General features: G+C 51.8%; 1 long non-coding RNA gene across 2 annotated transcripts in view; it reads right to left on the minus strand.

The window, feature by feature from the left end:
- The window catches only part of LOC110293669, a 46,474-nt gene extending 44,265 nt beyond the window's left edge, over positions 1-2,209 (minus strand). For both annotated transcript variants that reach the window (XR_002377832.2, XR_002377833.2), the window contains exon 1: positions 2,058-2,209. This is a non-coding gene — a long non-coding RNA (uncharacterized LOC110293669). The remainder of the gene's footprint in view (positions 1-2,057) is intronic.
- Between the last annotated feature and the right edge of the window lie 12,733 nt (positions 2,210-14,942).

Raw genomic sequence — 14,942 nt, forward strand, 5'->3', positions numbered from 1 at the left:
GAGGAGAGGAGAGGAGAGGAGAGGAGAGGAGAGGAGAGGAGAGGAGAGAAAAGAAAAGAAAATTCTGGTTTTGTTCATCCCCCCAATGTAAGTGCCGGGCTCTGGGTACACAGAACAGAATTGTTCAGTTGGAGCCCTAAGGGGGAATCACCTGACCAGCAGGAGGGGGACACTCACTAGCACGAGGGTCATGATACAGGCTAGTAGGCCTGACTGCACAATTGCCCAGGGAACACAGTCGGCCCTGATCAGAAAAGCTCTCCACAAGTTCCTGAAGTGCGCCTAGGAGCTTGTTACAAAGAGGAGGAAAAGGAACAGGGGGTGGTAAACTCCAAGGCCCCTGAGGTAAGGGGATGCATGGCAGATTTGCCACCTTGCTCAAGTCTTCATGGGATTGTTGGCTAATTCAGAATGGACTATTGGGGGCCATTCGTGAGTCACAGAAGAAAAGTGGTCCGAGCCAAGGGTCTAGGCAGTGGTGGTGACATCAGACAGGGTCACATTGGAAGTAGAAAGCCAAGGAGAGGAGAGGACAGGCTCTCGCCCAGCGCTGACTAGGTCTGAAGACTAACCTAGTTCTGCCAATGGGTTTCCAAAGAGCAGAAGGATGCCTTTTCTGACTATTCCCCAACTCTGTCTTCTCCTGCCAATCTCCCCATCTCCATCCCTGCCCAGGGCGGGGGCAATACTAGGTCCTGATACCCACACCCTCCCATCTGGAAACAAGCAATTCTGAAAACTGGAATGAAGCCATGCCACCTGACCAGGAAGCCCACTAAGAAGCAAGACACAAGGTCTCAGAAGTCCTCCCGACTCCTCTCCTCTCACTGGGAACCTAAGGACATACAGAGAGGGCCAAGGCTTGCCCACAGCGTGTCTCACTGCCCAGATTCCTCCGAAGGGATCAATTTCCCTCCATCCTGACCTTGGTGGAGAGGCATCCCGAGTTCCACCCCAGGCCATTAGAGAGCAGTGAAGGTGGAGACATGAGGAGTCCCAGCCCCCACTCCTTGCTCTGGACTCTTCCAACAGCACTGGGAAGAGCAGCCAGCGCTGTCAGCCCGGCCAGAGCTGTCTGAATCAAGGGCAGCTGAGAGGGGCTGGATTCACACCAACTCTGCAAGTCTGCAAGGAGGGTTTATGGCTCTTGATTACACTCAGCAGGGAGGCCTTCTTACTGATGAGAGAGAAATATTCAACAACCTGTCTTTGCAATGTGCTGATCTGTGGGGTGGGGGGTGGGAGGGGGGAGACCAGAATGATTTATGATTCATGAGTGAGGAGAAGAGGATTTTTCAGTTCAGGGCTCCCCTAAACCTTCTGATACTTCCTTTCTCTTTATTTATTTATCTATTTATTTGCACTGGTGTGCGATGCTGTCCCAGGCAAAATTCTCCCTGGGGTCTCTTGCAAGCAGCGAATGTGACCAGTAGGACACAGGCTGAGAAGAGGGGATGGCCCTTCTGGCCCTGGCTCGGCACTGGCTCAGAGAGAGACAGGACCATTGCCTCTCCCCAGTCTCCAGCCCTTGCCACTTCACCTGGCCCACAGTCAGTCCCAGGAAAGGAGCGAGCAAATGGAGCGAATGGAGGGCTGGATGGAGGACTATTATCACCTCTGGGTCGTGTCCCCGCCCCCCACTTGTATCACGGCAGCACCACTGGTCCTTTTTGGATGAATACGTTCTATGTAATCGATCGCACACACAGAGAGCACCTCCCTCTGTCTGCTACCACTGAAGCGCTCAACGATCAGATCACACCGTGCGCGATGCCCTCCCCTCCCCCATGGGGTGCCGAGGGAGAGCAGAGTTGGTTTTGAGATGACCCTTTTCGTCTTCCCTTAGTAGTCTATGAGAATTTTAAGGCCAGAGGATGGTCATGGAGAGTGTGCAGAGAGCGAAGGGGAGGCCTGTCTTTCCACAAGAACTCTGAGCTCTTCCCTCCCCAAACATCAGAAAGAAATGGAAGAGGCTACTTCTAACACCCACACCTTTCACATCTCTGTTCAATGGCCCCAGTGTTCTCCTATAGCCCAGCAGCGACCTCTGCACTTACTGCCTCAGTCTCCCAACTTGGGGGCAGGGATCAGCCCAGAAGGTAAAGAAGACACAACGTCTTTACATAGCCAGCAGTACTCCAGTCTCCAAGATGTGTCCTGGTCTAATGTCTTTACATGGCCAGCAGTACTCCAGTCTCCAAGATGTGTCCTGGCCTCCTGTCCCATTAGGAGGACAATGAGGGGTGGGGCGGGATGGTGAGCTTGCTATTCAAGCAGCAGCGGCCTCCTGTCCCATTAGGAGGACAATGAGGGGTGGGGACCCCTCAACCTCACCAGAGATGGATGCAAGATCTTCAAAGCCGGGAAGCTGGTGTCTGCCAGGGGACGAGGACACTGAGTATCTTGCAAGCCCAGAGGCAGGCTAGGTCAGCAACTGCTCACCTCTCCAAGGGAACCAGGGGTCAGCAGGGAGCCACCTACCGTGTTTGCCTGACCCTCGGGCTGCTGACAACCCTGTCAGGACGCTTCACTTGCCCCTGGCTCTGCACAGAAAAGGGTCGGGGGAGGGGGCACCGGGGGTGGGGGGCGCCACAGGGACCATACCCGCACCGCGAAACTTTACGTCGTAAAGTTAATCCACTGAAGCGTAGCCCAAAATAAGCGCACTGCCTAATGTGCCGGGAACTGCCGGTCGCAAGGCCAGACTGCAAGCGGATGTCTGCGCATCTCCGCCCGCCCGCCCGCCCGGAGCCTGCATTTAGCGCCAGCGAGGGAGTCTGGGCTGGAGCGCTGCTTTCACACCGACTCGAGCCGCGAGTTTATGGATCTTGATTGCACCCAGCAGGGAATCCTTTTTAGTGATGAGAGAAAAAATATTCAACAACCTGTCTTTGCATTGGGTGTGTTGGACACACTTCCCTGCTTCGGAATCAGACATATGCGGGTTGTGGGAGTAGAGCTGCTGTCAGCAGGCCAGAACGCGCCTCTCCTCCCCTCCTCTCTCTTCTCCTCCCGCATCCCCGGGCAGGGGGCGGGGAGCGAGGGGCTGGTGCGGCCGGTCCCCGGCCACGCGCGGAGAGGACCCGCGGCGCCCTGGAGAAGCACCCACCCGGGTCCTTCTCCTGCGCGGCGCCCGGGCCGCGTTTCCCCGCTCGGGCCTGTGGTGCGGCGGCTGGGCTGGCCTCCGGGGAGCCGGCGCCCGCGTGGGGCTCGCTGACAGCGCGCCCAGTAGAATATTGTATTAGTTGGTTGTGAGCTGTGTTCTCGTCAGGGTATCTGAGTTTCACAGAACAGACGGGGTGAGAGTTTTTGTGCTATATCCAGATTGGCTTAAAATAATGTCGGTTTTGTAGCTTATTAAACCACAGAAACTACACCAAAGTCAGACACGCTGCTGTCAGAAAACTCAGAGTCGGGGTTGGGGTAAGAGGAAACTCAGGCCAGGGGTCTGACCCCTGACCTCCCAGAAAGGCTTTAGAACTCTTTCTCCCCGCTCCAACCCAGGGCAGGCCTGAGCATGGGCACTGCCCACACTTCTCCAGACGTCCTGCTGGGACTTTGCAGGGTGAGGAGGCAAAGACTGGAATGTGGTGAAAGCCCAGAGGCAGCTCGATGCTGAGGTCTGCCCTGGCAGAACAAGGGCTGAGGTGGCATTTCCTGGCCAAAGCGGAAGGCTGAGGAATGTAGCTCCCATCTGGGAAAGCCCCTGTCTCAGCGGGAGTGATAGGTTCTTTTCAGTCTTGTCCTGGAATTGCAGGGGAGAGGCAGGGCCTTAGGGATTGGGAAGAGAAGGTCATGGTATACAGAAGGGTTATCAACACCCCCTTCCTGGCCCAGAAAGGCCTCCTTTCTAACAATTCTAAGTCCAAAGGATTGGCTGTGTCACCTCCATGGGGGCAGGTGACACAAGTAAAGAGTCATGCCAGAGCCACCCCTGTCCCCTGCAGGGATCATCATTGCTGGCCATTTACACCGCACAGGACATGTGTGCTGCAGTGAGCCCTGTCAGCGACACTAAGATCCAGCATGTAGCGTGATTTTCCTGGAGAACACACAGCTAACAAAGTGGCAGTGTGGGGACTTGAACTCTCATTGCAGAATAGAACTTCTGTGGTATTTGAACATAAAGAATAAAGACGCCCCTGGCTGAATTTTTCCTAGCAAGCCTGATGACATAAAAGCCTGTCATCACCCTACCAAGTAAGACACTAAGGCAGGAGAATTGCCATGAGTTTGAGGCTAGCCTGAGCTACATAGTGAGTTTTGGTCTGCCTAGGTTACAGAGTAAAAGCTGATCTCAAAACTACAAAAGGTGAGAGGGGCTGAGGTTTTTTTGCCCTACAGATAGGAGGGCCTGAATGTGATCCCTAGAACCCACCTGAACCCCAGACTCAGTGGTCTGCCCTTGTAACCCCAGCACTGGAGGGAAAGGGGGTGGAGATGGAGACAGGCAGACCCTAATGTGGACAGCCAGTCTAGTCTACAGCAAACTTCAAGTCAGTGAGAGACCCTGTCTCCAAAGAGAAGAGGGAGGAGGAAGAGGAAGAGGAAGAGGGGGGGGGGGAAAGGAGGAAGAGGAGAGGGAAGAGGAGGAAGGAAAAGAAAGAAAGAAAGAGAAAAATGTAGGTGACACCTAACTACACTCACGGTTGTCCTCTGGCCTCCACGTATGCACATGTATGTGCACACATGTGCACTTGCACATTCACACCTACACAAAAAGAAAGAAGCCTAAAACAGTGAAACTATCAAAGGAAAACAAATCTCACCTTCGTGTCAATCTATCTGTTGTTGCCTAGACAACCATGCCCTGGGTACCACGGCTATGGGCATCTGTTATCTACCCACTTACCTGAACCTCCAGAAGTCATCCTTTGGTGTTCCTTCCCCTCTGCCCACCATGAATACCAGGGCTTGTGTCTCTGGGACTGCCTCCCCACTTCAGCCACCAAGCCCGGCCATGTCATGTCACTTGAGTCACCTTCTGCATCTTTCTGCTCGCTGCCCTGCCTCACACTGGCCTTTCTACTCCAGTCCATAGGCAGTCAGAGGACCATCCAGGGAGACCATACTCCTCTTTTTTTTTTTTTTTTTGGTTTTTTGAGGCAGAGTTTCTCTGTGTAGCTCTGGCTGTCCTGGAACTCACTCTGTAGACCAGGCTGGCCTCAAACTCAGAAATCCGCCTGACTCTGCCTCCCAAGTGCTGGGATTAAAGGCGTGCGCCACCACGCCCGGCTGAGATCATACTACTCTTGATGTTCCTTTTTTTTTCTTGTGCTATCAGTTAGAGACTTCAGCCTGCAGACCCCCCACCCCCTCATAGTGCTCTGTCTCATCCCATCATCCCATATATCAACCACAAGGAAGGGCAACCCTCCCAACCCCAGGTTCCTTCAGTGACTCCAAGGTTGGGCACTGGCAGGACAACCTACTTGGTGCCTGGGCTTTCAGGAATCAGTTTCACATTCCCTCAAGAGACCAACTTAGAATGAAAAGCAAGCAACAGGAAGCTGATCGGAAAGTGTGGTTCCAGGAGGAACTTGGTACCCAGCATGAGTACAAGACCACAGTCAGCTCACCCAGAGCCAAGAGGCCAGAAACACCCAATCCAGAGCCAATAGACCAGCGACACTCAACTCAGAGCCAAGAGACCAGAGCCATGAGACCAGAGACACCCAACCCAGAGCCAAGAGACCATGGCCAGCCCACCCAGAGTCATAAGACCAGAGATACTCAAACCAGAGCCATGAAACCAGAGACATTCAACACAAAGCCAAGAGAACAGAGCTATCACACCTAGAGCCTAGGGACCACAGACACCCCACCCAGAGCCAAAGGACCACAGCCATGACACCAGAACACTCCACCCAGAGTCATGACACCAGAAACACTCCACCCCGGAGCCAAGAGGCAGAGCTTCTCAGTGGTTATGATTTGAGATTGGCAGGCTGTGTTTGGGGCTCAGTCAGTAACATACTTGTCAAGTACCTCAATCATTGTTCTATTGCTGTAAAAACACCATGACCAATGCAACACTTATAAAAAAAAAAGCATTTAACTGGGGGCTTGCTTACAGTTTAGCCCATTATCATCATGGCTATATCACAGATGGCAATGGAGCAGTGTCTGAGAGCTACATCCTGATCTGCAAGCAGAAAGACAGACACTGGGCTTGACATGGGATTTTGAAACCTCAAAGCCCACCCCCAGTGACACATTTCCTTCAGCAAGGCCACACCTCCTAACCCTTCTAATCCTTTCAAATAGTTCCACTCCCTGCTTACTAAGCATTGAAACATATGAGCCTTTGGGGGACATTTTTATTCAAACCACGTTATCAAGCACACATGAAGCCCTAGGTTGGATGCCTAGGACCCAAGTTTTTAAGCTAAGACATGTGGTACACACTTAAAAACTCAGCAGCACAAGGATCAGAAGTTCAAGGCCATCCTCAGCTATAGAGAGAGTTTGAGGGCATACTGAGCTACAAGAGGCCCTGTCTGAGAGAGAGAGAGAGAGAGAGAGAGAGAGAGAGAGAGAGAGAGAGAGAGAGAGAGAGAGAGAGAGAGAGAGAGAGAGAGAGAGAGAGAGAGAGACAGAGAGAGAATTAAGCTTGAGCCCAAATCCTATTTCCAGTATTTGGTCCTGTCTTTGGTACTCTGAGTCTCATTTTCAGAGAATGTAAAATGCTCTAACAATGTCTGAAGTTAGTTGCAAGGGTTATAATAGTTAATACATACGACAAATTTGGGACACGAGGCTGGAGAGATGGGTCAAGCAGCCAAGAACACTTTCTGCTCTTACAAAGGACCTGGGCCGATTCCCAACATCTACATGGTCGTTCACAACTATCTGTGACTCCAGCGATCCAATGCCTTCCTCTGACCTCTGTGGGCACCAGGCACATACATGTTACACATACCTATATGCAGGCCAAACACGCATACACAGAAAATAAAAACAAAAGTTTTTAAAAGGAATTTGGGAAGCAGGCTTGGCACCCAGTGTTAAGTAAATGCTGGCTGGCTGCTTGCTGTTGTTGCCTCCATACACCTCGGCCAATCCATGCCCCATTTCCTATCACTGTGACTCTAGATCTCCTTCACAGTCCTCTCCTCTCCCCCCTGCCACACACACACACACACACACACACACACAGAGAGAGAGAGAGATGCACACAGGTAACCCCTGTCCAACACCAGCCTCCTTGCCCATCACAACATGACTTTTTTTGCATTTTGGGGTCCTCTTCAGCTGTAGCCTCAAAGCCCAGGCCTCTAACTCTCTAACTTTTGCTACATCAGCATTCTAAATCAGGAGATCCCCAGAGGGCCCCATCCAACTTTCTCCCGGTGCATCCTCGGCTAGTCCTTGTCTATACTTCCCAGCAGAGAAGACATGTCCTGATTGGGAAGGGAAATGAGATGGGCAGGCATCACCCATGGCAACCACAATGGGAAAGTGAATGCTCCTGGTCCTGGGAGATGACTCTTGTCTGGTGTGTGGAGTGCACAGGGCATTCTATAGCATTCCCTCAGTAGCACCAAGAAGGCTTCCCTTGCAACCCTGTAGAAGCTCCCAGGCAAGGCTCAGTGAGAACTTAGTTCCTCACACCCGCTCGCTCGGGCCAACCCTTTCACCAAGACTTTCTCAGAGGAGGGAGAAGTTGGAATGAGTTAAAACCAAATTTGAATCCATTGCGTCCTTACTGCAATATCGTGGATACCATTTGACCTCTCGGACTTCTCCTCTAAGAGACAGGTCTAGGTACCCAGGACTGTTGTGGGAATGGCCAGAAAGATGAGCAGTTTGGAAGCAGAAGAAGGGTAGGGGCTGTTTCCCATAATCTTAAGCTGCCGTTCTCTATTTACTCTATTCCAACATTCATTTTTTGTCCTGCCTGTGTCCCGGGAGCCTCATCTCTGAAGTGGACTACTCTGTGCTTTAGCTTCCAGGACAGGCCACTGTGTTTTGTGCCTACAGGAGAGGGAGGGAGGGAGGGAGGGAGGGAGGGAGGAAATGAGAAACTGAGGAATTGTGCTTCCTCTCTAATTTGTGACTTTGTGACCCCAGCTGTGAAGTTCCCCTACCCACTTCCCATGCTTTTTTGGACCCAAAAGTAACCACAGCTTTCTTTCCGTTGATGCGAACGTCCCACTGGATAGATTAAGGAAGTAACCCTGTCTCGTCCTCCCCAAAGTCATTTTCTTCGGCTGATCCGCTGATTGCAGTGTAGCCCCAACCTGGACCCATCAGTACCTTTCATGTTCTCCAGCTGTTCTGTACTTAAAGATGCCCTGGGATTCCACCTCAAACAACCCTTGCCTGCTAAGTCTGTGGATTTGGGTCATTGTCAGGATGAGGGTATAGAAGACTGAGGAGATTCTGGGAAGGCTCTACCTTTGAGGGGTCCCTGCAATGGGCGGAGTCCCACCTCAGCCAATACTGCTGCAGGCAAAATGTCAGCCTGACCAGGTGAAGACCCCAGAGCAGCCACTAGGAGACTCAGGCCAGGGGCGCCTTTGTTCCCCACACCTGGAGTGCACAGCCTGCTTTGCCTGGGAGGTAGAGGCTCTGGTTTAATTAAGGATCATAGCAGAGAATTCTCTCTTGTTATTTTCTGAATAAATTAAGGAAGTAACTTTGATGCCGTATCATTTTCATCTAATCAGGAACATTCTGAAATTAACATATTGTTTTCCCATTAGAAACCCCATCAGCCCCCAAATCAGATAACCAGGCTGGAGGCTGCCAAGGCCCCTCTGTCCTGGGGCGGGTGCATGCTGTGGGGACAAAAAAGGACTTGCTGATACTGCTACAATCCTTGGTTGAGTACATGAGATGGCTTCTGGCAGTTAGCGAAGGTCTTAGCTCTGGCCAGAGGGTTGGGTGGGGTCTCCTGCCACCCAGGCAAAAGGAAGGGCCCGGGGATATCTGCAGAGTGGATTGAGTTGGATCAGAACCTTCCCAGGTGCTCACTGACAGTCAGGCTGAGCCAAAGGAAGCATCAAGCTCCTTCCCAAAAGCCCTCACTCCCACCTGGACCCAGGCAGTCTCTCAGGCCTCATCTCTCACAGGTAGAAAACCAAGAGAGCCTTGGTCCCAGTACCTGAGAAAAGCCTGGAGGCCATCCACGAAAGGTAGGGCCAGAGGCTGGCCATCCGGAATTTACAAAATTCCCCGGGGTGATGATTTGTCACCTCTTATAAAGTTCCCTGGGGGCTTGAGCTGTGGGGTACCAAGCCCACAGCATGCTGCAGGTCCATGGGGTGGAGGATGGAAGAATCCCAGAATTAGACTAGCCTCAAAAGAGGATTGCCACTTCCCAAGCTCCACTACATAAGGGCAGACCCTGGCAGGAGTCAGACACTGAGGCCAGCTAGAGCTCAGAGAGCAGGCTATGCAAATCATATGGTGTCACCATGGGTACTGAGATAGACCCAAACATATTTAAGCAAAGACTGGCTTTTCAGAGGTGTTTAGGGATGAGGTCAGAGCTTCTGTCTGTCTGCCATCCCTCCAGGAGTACCCCTTTCTCCACAGGGAGCCCATCCTAAGTCACCCTTCCCTCCCCATCAGATACTTAGAGCCACAGCTATTACCTTGTCCTATATATGTTAAGTGACTGTGGGTAGGTGGTATATACGGTGTGTATACACTGGGCAAGGAAAAATTACTACCCGAGTGCAATGGAGTGGGAGAGTGGGCTATCTCATCACGCTATACAGAATGGCATGCAACTTAAAACTCATACAGTGGTTATCTCTAGAATTTTCCATTTAATATTCTGTAACCTTGATTGACCACAGGTAACTAAAGCTGAAGACCATGAAACAGAGAACAAGCGAGAATACCTCATTCCTATTATCCCTATTCAGACTTCTGACTCTTGTCTCTATCTTCCAGCCCCTCCTTCCTGCCTCCCTCTTCTTTCTCTCAACTCCTCTTCTCTCGTTTTCATATGTCGGCTCTCCACCGTGCTCCAGGCTACCAAGAAGCCAAGACCCTTACCTAGAACCCAAGATGAACCTCTCTTCACCCATGCAGGGTCCATCCTGCTCTGCCTCTCTCAATGCCAAAGCAGGAGACAGAGATTGCCAGTTCTCAGAGATGGTTCAGAGACTCCCACTGCTCTCCTGATGCTGCCCAGCACGAGGACATGGCCAGCAACCATCTAACGACAGTGTGAAGAAGGGCAGTGAGAGAGGCACAGGGAATGATAAGGAGGAGGGTGACTGTCACACGTGCATGACATGGAGTAAGAGGGGTAGTAAATGCAGTCAAGTGCCAAGCCTGGTGGCCTTGCTTAGACCCTGTTTCTATGTGGTTTTCTCATCAGGCTCCCAGAGTTCTGCAGGTCAAAGGTGGAAAGCCCAGAGAACACAAAACTGAATAAAAGACAAGGAAATAGCACACTGAGCTGCACACAGCAGTCCAGCAAATGTCCTTTGGAAATAAGGAAAGGAGTCCTCCAAGCCACTTGAACCCCCAAGGCCAGGAGAGCAGCAACAAGGAGCCTGGGAAGTGGGTCTTAGACATAGCCCCTGTCTGCCCCATCCCCTGCTGGATTTGGGCCAAGGATCAGCATCTCACAGGTGGATCCACATTGTGTAGAGATGCCTTTATGGTTCTTTGGGCAACGCTCCTGGCCGAGGCCTGTCTGCTTGCCTGAGAGTGTGGGTGGAGGGTGCGTGTGGAGGTGGTGGGTGCAAGCAGGGTAGAAGAGGAGGTGAGACTGTGCAGGAAGAGCCTGAGGGTGCAAATGAGGACAGCCAAGTAAGGGTGGGACAGAGCATGGACATCAGGAGCCCCTAACCAGGAGCTAAGGACAGGTTCTTGCTCTGATTGCTTAGCTCATTTTCTGCTTCAACTAAGACCTTGTCCAAGTTTTCAGGACCCACACAGCTTCTAGGGGCCACCATACATCACCTCACCAGTTCAATGATCTAACACCTGATTCTGACAGCCCATCTTACCACAATGGGAATCTCGGGATGGATGGAAAACGTAGTTACCGGGAGATGTTTTATATATTTGGCTTGGTAAATTCTTCCTACAATCTTTTCCGGCTTTTCTGGGTGTGATTTCCAAATCGGTACTTGCTAGCATGATGCCAGACACACAGTAGGCGTCCTTCTGCTGGCCCATGCTGCTGGGCCTGTTTGTTCTTCATTTTTGTCTCCTATCCCAAGCTGATATGGACCTCCAAGTCCCCTCCTTCATTCAGAGTATCAATGTCCCTTCTTTTTGGCCCACAGATTTGGCATCTGATTTTAGTCGTAAATTGGTCTGTCTCCCTGGCCCCAGATCTGCTTCCTCAGTGTCCCAGCACCCAGGGCCCAAGAGAGAGTCTGAAACCACCGTGGAGCCCCACCCCACCCCCCACCCCACCCCCAGGGTTTGCTAGAAGTTGGTTGCAAAGAGGTATCTAGTTCCCTGCCTGAGTCTGGCAGGGATCCAGCCAGCACATTGGGACACCCCTGCTGTGGTTGGTTGAAGTTTGTTGTCAAACCTGGTTGGGGGAGGGGGAGGGGGCAGGGGGGCAGGCACACCCTGGGTGAGGTCATGCCTGCCTCACACCTCTGGTATTCTGGCTGATCACTATCTACTCTGCCAATGCAGGCGGCAGAGATGCAGGCAAAGGAGGTAGTGATTCTGTGGTCTACCTCCAGGCAGGACAGCGACTACAGCTGAGCCCTGGCCTGCCTGTCTGCTGCTCCCACCACCACCTCCACCTCTTTCTTACCTCCCCACCAAATGAACAGACAAAGAAGGCTGACTGCCTTGTAGGAGAGATGGCCAATTCTAACATGCTACTCCTACCAGACTGAACTCTGATCCCAGAAGCCTGGCAAAGGGGAGAGAGCTTAGAGGGGGAGGGTCCCAGTGAGCTTCCTCCTTGAAAACACATGTAAGTCACTTCCACCTCAGTCAAACCTTAATCATCCTGGTAAGCACTGTTACAGAGGGGTTCACAAGGCAACCGCCAACTGCAGAGAACGAAACTCAGATTCTCATGACCCAGAGTGTGCCAGGCAAGCTAGTATATTATAGCCGCCTGGGTTCCTGAACCTCCAGGGATGGCTAAGTCCTGTGAAGGTGTGGGGGCACACTGGTGAACTTGGGAGACCCCGACTCTTAGACATGGGATTTCAAGGAACTAGAGAAGGGTCCTGTCACCAGTTCTTCTCATTATAGAAGGCACTGGGGGAGGGAAACCATGGAAACCAGAGGGGGCCCAAGTGCCTTCTATAATGCCTCTGTTTCCTCTCCTCTTAAGTTGCCCCAGCTTTGGCCTGGCCCTAGAGCCGGGAAATCAAGAACCTTAGACACTGGCAAGGAAGGTTTTTGAAGAGAACATGGTCTCTCCTTCCATCCTGGCCTCCTTACACTATTCACGCACACACACACACACACACACATGAAGAGAGACAAAGAAACAGAGACCTAGAGACAGAAAGATCCACTTCTTTCTCTGTCTGCCGCAGCTGTACCAATCATTTTTCCCACATGGTCTCTGGACAGCAGGCGGCAGGAACAGCAGCGCCTGAGAACTTACTCATTAAGAAAGCGAGTGGGCCTGCACCCATGTAAGGTGAAAAAAGAGAACCAGAGCCACAGAAGCTGTCCTCCACACATGCACATACCGTGCATGCACGTGCATCATCATCATCATCATCACCATCATCACCATCATCACCATCAACAACAACATCATTATCACAATATTAATAATTAATAATAATAACAATAACAACATTTTTTTAAAAAGAAAAAGCAAATCCTTAGGCCCTGCCCAGACTGATCTGATCAGGCTGCTGCAGAATCTCCCCCGAGTCCACAAATATATCCTCTTGCATGCTCCAGCTCCAGGGTTCTCAACCTTGAACCAACACACCTGGGACCCTAGCAAATACAAACTAGAGGATGCCAGTGTGGAGTGTGATGTGTGGTCCAGCCCAGGGCCTGATACTCCTCTGTGTTTCTTAGAAGCCCCTGATTGAAGCCAATGCAGCTAACCCTCAGACCACACTTGCAACAGCAAGGTTTAGTCCAGCCGTGACTCTCCTCCCTGGCTGACCTTTTAGAACCGCCTAGAGAGCCTTTAAAAATAGTAGTGTCTGAGCCCTGGCTCCTGAAAAACAGATTCATTGATCAGCGGTGACACCAGAGCCTAGGAAGGTTGATTCTGATACACAATACCACTCTTGGTCAGAGGTGAGGTAGGGACGTGCCTGGTACAGATGCCCCATGTACCCACTCACCTTCTAGCATCTTCCTTACCTTTTCAGGCTTCCTGGCCCCCTCCAATATCTTCTCGCTGACATCTGCAATTTGACAGACACAAGCCATGAAGGTCCCCGAGCAGAAAGACAGACACACCCGACACAAGTGAATATATGTGTATACATGGGCAGACCCCCTTTGTATATGTGTGTGCCCTGAAGACTCCCCAGGAATGGAGGTGGAGAAGCACAAACAAGCAGACACACGACATTCAGAAACACACACCTGCCTCTATGGAGTTAAAGATATCCCTCTGTGTGTTTCTTGGGGGGTGGGGGGTTGTTGATCCTGCACTTCATGGCTCTACACATGGAAACCTATAAACACAGCAGTGTCTTTCCCTGGAGCCCTGGGTCAGCTAGCCCTCCTCTTGTTCAGTACCACTGAGGTCTCCTGACTAGGAGCAAGCATCACTCAGGAGTACTAGTGCACATGTCCTCAATAACATGGGGCAGGAACGGGGTGGGGGGATGCAATTCAGGATTCATGCCTGCCTCCCTAAGCCCCGCTGAGCCACAAGGATCTATCTGGCCCTTTCTGAGCCCGAAGGTGTCTTCAGTCCCTCAGGCCTTCATGGTGTTGCTGTGTGCAGGCTTCCTTTGAGTTTAAAATCTTGCGCCCCCACCTTGCATCCCAGAGCCCTCCACAGACAGGCCTGATTGATGACTCAGGGGGACTGCGGCTGCCGCAGGCCTATTTTATGATGTCATTAGGCAGCTTTGGCAGCGGGAAGGAATCCCTCCTGACATCATAAAGGACTTGATATTTCGCTAATGTTATCTTGGCGGCGTGTCGCCCTGACATTTTCTCTTCGCTGCACCCCGCCCCCCAGGACCAGGAGTTGTCTAACTACAGCCTGGAAAAAATGCAAAACAGACAAATGCACCCTCCGGGGACAGCAGGAGAAAGCTAATAGACCATCCCTGTCTCCCCATCCACAGAGGTGCTTTAGGTGGCAAGCCTGATGTGCTTACCAAAGGGGACCCAGGCTGCCTTCCTTTTCTATCTCAGTTCCCCGCTGTTCTGGCTCCATACTCTGCAGCAGGGATTGGGGGTTAGGCACGGGATGCTAGAGTTAGCTCTACCATGCTAGGCTACATCACTTAGCCTTTGCCCAGGCTGGGCATCAGTGACCACATCTACGCTCCCAAGTTGGTTTTTAAAGATGGTCCCAAGCAAGGTTGAGGGCTGCGGAAACTCCCACGAAAAGATCTGCAGGAACAGGAAGAGAGCCCATCAAGACCCCACTTTGAAACTCAGAGCAGCTTGCAGCTGAGTGGCGTGGCTTATAATCCGCCCAGACGCAGAATGGTGTAATGCTGCCTCGGGCTGAAGCTCACTCTTCAAAGGGACCAAGATCAGCTACTGTGCTGAGGCAAAACAGAGGCCGCTTTGCTGAAAACTTCTTACACAAACAGGACATGCAGAGGCCAGTAGCGAGGGACCATTTTCAGATTCCCAGACTAGCTTGGGTTGCGCAGGACTGGAAGAAGGAGAAAGAGCCTGTGACCCCGAGTACTTCTTAGATCACTTTCACAGAAGCCCAGGGAAGTCCTCTCTCACCCAGGCAAAAGCATCTACCTACAACCTGGACCTCAGAAGCCCTGACAGAGGAACTTGCAGCTCAGCCCCTGCACAGAAAGAAGCCAAGCTTT

This window comes from Mus caroli, chromosome 4, assembly GCF_900094665.2.
Source record: "Mus caroli chromosome 4, CAROLI_EIJ_v1.1, whole genome shotgun sequence".
Lineage (NCBI taxonomy): Eukaryota > Metazoa > Chordata > Mammalia > Rodentia > Muridae > Mus > Mus caroli.